The sequence below is a fragment of the Sinocyclocheilus rhinocerous genome, unplaced genomic scaffold, assembly GCF_001515625.1.
Source record: "Sinocyclocheilus rhinocerous isolate Xijiao unplaced genomic scaffold, SAMN03320098_v1.1 scaffold1038, whole genome shotgun sequence".
In the NCBI taxonomy this organism is placed as follows: Eukaryota; Metazoa; Chordata; class Actinopteri; order Cypriniformes; family Cyprinidae; genus Sinocyclocheilus; species Sinocyclocheilus rhinocerous.
In genome coordinates, this window is record NW_015632707.1 from 792,100 (window position 1) to 797,495 (window position 5,396).

At 33.7% G+C, this 5,396-nt stretch overlaps 1 long non-coding RNA gene across 1 annotated transcript in view; it reads right to left on the minus strand.

Annotated features, from left to right (window-relative positions):
• The window catches only part of LOC107742738 (uncharacterized), a 3,961-nt gene extending 2,588 nt beyond the window's left edge, over positions 1 to 1,373 (minus strand). The window contains exons 1-2 of the long non-coding RNA XR_001640334.1: positions 859 to 1,373; positions 720 to 773 (exon numbers count right to left, since the gene is read on the minus strand). This is a non-coding gene — a long non-coding RNA (uncharacterized LOC107742738). The remainder of the gene's footprint in view (positions 1 to 719; positions 774 to 858) is intronic.
• Positions 1,374 to 5,396: the final 4,023 nt, after the last annotated feature.

A 5,396-nucleotide genomic window follows, 5' to 3' on the forward strand; every position in this document is an offset into this window, starting at 1 on the left:
TTAAGTCACTTCCTTGTTGGCTTCACGAGAGAGAGCGGGAGGTTGCCGCTTGCTCTACACGTGCATTTGTTGCTGCCATAAAGCAATTCACCCTTTCCGCTCACCAAACTTTTCCAGAACAGACGTTTGGGAAACAGAAGCAGTTCGTCTCACTAAAAGTCAGTGTGCCATCATCCTGAAACTGATATTTCAAGGTAAAAAAAAAACCTACATACAGTTGTTTCTTCAAAATGAGTCAGAAATCTTCACTTAAATAGCACCTACATAAATTTATTCCAATCTATGTTTGTTTATATATCATTTACCTTATTTTAATAACATTTGACTCCTAAAAACATTGTTAAAGTGTATTTTTTCTGGGTGTTGACAGCATTTTTCTGATTTATGGAGTGATAAAATACATATCCAAAACCCCCTCAATATGTCAACAAAATGAAACAATAATTTTAAACCTGACTTTCTCCAATGTTTAGATTTCTGTTCTGGAAATGTGTATTAAATTAGATAATGCATTATTTACCTATTTTTAAAAAAACATACCGTTCTGAAAAACATGTACTATAACATAATTTTCTTAATGGACTGTTTTTAATCAACGGGGAAATGGTGATATCTATTAGTTTAAAAATGACAATTACTCTCTTCACTTGTAGTGCCTGTCTTGCCTTAACAGAATGACACATCTTGAAGAATAAACCCATTATAGACAATACATTTACCTTGGCGATATAAAGGCGAACTGTTTTGGAGAAGCCTGGATTTAACTCCTCTGCCTAGAGATCAGACAAGTCAGAAACATCAGCATGAGTTTAATGAATCTTCTCAGTTGTTGAAGCTGTACATAAGACTCGTCTTTACCTTGAGGAAGTTCTCCAGAGCTTCATTCAGTGAGGATGTGGGAGGAGTCTCATAAAGCGTGGCAGCAGTTTTCCTCTCCAACCAACCCAGAGAGCTCACCTACAACACACACAAACATGTGCATCTCACAGATATTATGGGTCATTTGTTAACATCAGCGATTAACTTTTTTTTTTTACTTTAGATTCTGTTTTTTACGTTAGATCCCAGAATCAGTTTGTTTTTAAATGGGCTTTTTTCTGTGGTTAACACAAGCTCAAGATATTTTCCCGTTTTATAAAATACATTAGTAATACTCACTTGTGATTTTTTTTTATACTTGTCTTAAAAAAGGCAGTTGATAACAACTGTCTAAATGGGACTAAAGAGGTTGATGACATTAAACATCATCACACCGAACAGGTAAACTCATCTGCAAAACTCATCATAGGCTCTGTGATTGTTTATATTGTCACAAAATGTAATCTATATTATTTGCCTAGCTTTAATCTGCTAAAGGTCACTATAAGGCATGGATATATTAAGATATTATAAACATGAACATTATGATTTTCTGTAAAGCTGCTTTAACCCTCTGGTGCTTCTCATTTCCCGGGCAATAATGACAGAATTTTTTTTACTTCAGTTAAATTAATGTACTATATTTTAGTTAAATAATGTTTTTTATTTCATATTTTGTATTTTTTATGGGATTTTATAGTACTAAATTATATTTAAAATTAAATTTCCAAGTTAAACTGTTGTAAATTTTGAGTTTGATCTATTTTTAAAGAAGGCACTGGGTAGATTATTGTTTAAAGGGTTAGTTCACCCAAAAATGAAAATTAGCCCATAAATTACTCACCCTCAAGTCATCCTAGGTGTATATGACTTTCTTCTTTCAGACGAATCCAGTCGGAATTATATAAAAAATTGTCTTTGATCTTTCAAGCTGTTTAATGCCCCTCAGCGGGTGTTCATGCATCCGTCCAAAACAAGTTAAATAAAAAGCGCCCATCCATAAAAAAAAAAGTTTTTTTTAATTTTATCTCGTTACTCAATTAGCCATATCTATTATGTATTTTAATAATTAAATTTCCATATATGTTTTGTAAATACTGTAAATGCTTAACAATCATGCCAATAAAGCTTTGACTCTATGACAGTTTGGGAATTTAAAATTTATATTAAGCTATAACATTTAATTTTAGTTTGGCTAGTCATTAATAAGCTATAATATTAAGTATAATTATAAAGATGTGATTAGTGTTGTTTACTTTAGGTAAAGAGACGCATGAAATGAAGAGAAAAAAAACTAAATATATAATAATATATAATCAGAGCTGGATAGATAGTAACGTAATGCATTATGTTACACATTTTAAGTAATATAATCAGACTGCTTTTAAATTACTTTTGACCTAACTTGTTTATCACATTTTTGTAAATCCAAGTGGTCAAATGCAGTGTAGCCACCTGACTAATGACTGATCTCTGTGTGAATGTCCACAAAACTGTACGACTTTGATTTTTGTACATATTTATTTTCCCCTTCATTTTATGCATCTCGTTACTCAATTAACCATATCTATTATGTATTTTAATAATTAAATTTCCATATATGTTTTGTAAATGCTTAACAATCATGCCAATAAAGCTTTGACTATGACATTTTGGGAATTTAAAATTTATATTAAGCTATAACATTTCATTTTAGTTTGGCTAGTCATTAATAAGCTATAATATTAAGTATAATTATAAAGATGTAATTAGTGTTGTTTACTTTAGGTAAAGAGACGCATGAAATGAAGAGAAAAAAACTAAATATATAGGCTAATAATGAATATAATCAGAGCTGGGTAGATTACTTACAAATTGTAATCTGTTACTGATTCCAAATTGCATGACAAAAATTGTAGCTAGTAACGTAATGCATTATGTTACACATTTTAAGTAATATAATCAGACTGCTTTTAAATTACTTTTGACCTAACTTGTTTATCACATTTTTGTAAATCCAAGTGGTCAAATGCAGTGTAGCCACCTGACTAATGACTGATCTCTGTGTGAATGTCCACAAAACTGTACGACTTTCTGAGTGTATATAAGCGGTAGGTTTTTTTGAGAAAGGAAAATTTAACATGAAAAAGAGGAATTAGGGAGAATCAATAAATTATGAAAAATGTATTGCTATTGTGTAAATAACATGTAACCCATTAAAAAGTAACGGTAGTCTGATTACGAGTATTTTAAAATGTAATTCACACACACACACACACATCAGAGTCATACAACAGATGTAGGCTGTGGTGTGTTTTGGTCATTTTGGTTCATACCGGTTTCGTTCTGTAACGCGGAGCTCGTGTTGTGCAGCAGCAGGCGACGGCGGTTTCTCCTCCTGAGAGCTTCTTTAATTATCAATAATGCGATCAGGCCGGTGCTGATCGTCACACCGACACCGAGACCGATCACTGCGTTCCTGCCGAGCCAGCTCATCGTTTACCGCCCGTTCTGTGTCTGTGCGTGTGCATTAGCGCACCCTGGCGGACTGGAGGAGTGGCGCAAATAACATTTAAATTAGACAAAGCAATATATTATTTCATAATAATAAAAAAAAATTCACAAAATTAAAATACACAGTAAAAAAAAAAATAGGTAGACTTCAAAAATAATTTATATTAACTGTCACTGACAAATAAGTTGTCCAAGATGGTGAAATATTTAAAAACGGTTTAAAACATGTGCCATGTTCCTATAATATTTGTATCCATGTTGATTAAAAAAAATAAATAAACACGTTTTATACCATTTTCTATAGGAAAGATTTAGTTAATGACTCAATTGGTCTAATCATTAAGTACATAGAAAAAGAAAAAGAAAAAAATATTATTATTAAAAAACACATTTATTTCGTTGTATTTATATCAAAGTGAGCAATTTAAAAGAATGGTATTTAAAAAGACAGTTTAAAAAAACGTGTACATCTCGGGCACTTATATTTAGTTTTTATTAATACTGTCGTGCTCAGCTTCCTGTCTGCGCCTGATCTAGTCTGTCGTGCTCAACTGGCTGCGCATGCGCAGTATGAATAGAGAGGCGGCACGCGAGGCCTAGCAACAGCAAACTGTTCTTCTGGCTTATTTTCTCAATGTCCTCTTCATTTAAATAATATCTTGAATCCGAGGGGAAACAACAAACCAAACAAATATGGAGATCGGAACTGAGATCAGCAAGAAAATTAGGGTAAGCCGTTTACAATGCGCAGACCTCGGCAGTGTTTAGCGTGCTCGCTAACCTACAGCTGTGTTTTAATGAATGTTTCCTGTTAAGTGCGAGTGTCTGTTGTTGCTCTTTTTTTTGCATTTTATGTGCAATTTTGTATTATTAAATGTGTTTGGATTGTTTTTAATATAGTAAAAATGTTGTTTTGTTTGTTGTGTGTTTGAATATCGGTGATCTTCACTAAGTACCATAGTATTCTTAACAGGACGTTGGGAATACCATGAATACTATGTTACATGAGCTTTCAGTACCATGATATGTTCTAAAGTGCCACGTGATTGTCATCTGATGCCATCATCGGTACTGTTTTGTAAAGGTTAAACGTGGTAGTTAGTGTTTGTCTGTTAAGTAGTAATGTATAGTGAAGATAACATTTTGTTTAGTCTTCTCCTGTAATAATGTAATTTCTTATTTTTCAGACTGCTATCAAAGGAAAGTTGCAAGAGCTTGGTGCTTATGTGGGTAAGAGTTCACATCAGATATGCATAATTTATTTTTAATCCACTACATTGTTTCATCAGTTTTTTAGTGTGCTTGCTTCAGAAGAAAAAAAACAGGAAGTTCTGCGAACTATTTAAAGAATCAGATCAAAGTGACAATTACAGCTGATGAACAATTACATTCTCACTCTTGCACTTTGCACTGGCTTTATAGAAGCTTTATATTTGTACTGCAAAGTGTTTGCAGCACAGCTGTATACAATAAGATATAGTGCCATGTAAAATTACAATAGCTTAAATAAGCTACATATTACCATGCAAAATGAGTAGCTTAAAATAAAATTTAAAGGAATTTTGCTTAATGTATTCACTCTCAGGCAATCCAAGATATAGATAAGTTTGTGTGCTCATCAGAACAGATTTGTAGAAATGTAGCATTCCATCAGTTGCTCACCAGTGGATCTCTGCAGTGAATGGGTGCCGTCAGAATGAGAGTCCAAACAGCTGATAAAAACATCACAATAATCCACACCACTCCAGTCCATCAGTTAACATCATGTGAAAAGCTCTTCTGTTAATTGAAACGCTGGAGTAACCAATGTTATAAACAGAGGACTCATATTTTAGCCAGAAGCAAATGTTTGAAGTTAACTTCTTATCGATGGGTTTGAGAGTCGGACTGGTAACCCAAAGGTTGCGAGTTTGAGTCTCAGGTCCGGCAGGGATTGTAGGTGGGGGGAGTGAATGTACAGCACTCTCTCCCACCTTCAATACCACGACTGAGGTGCCCTTGAGCAAGGCACCGAACCCCCAACTGCTCCCCGGGCGCCGCAGCAT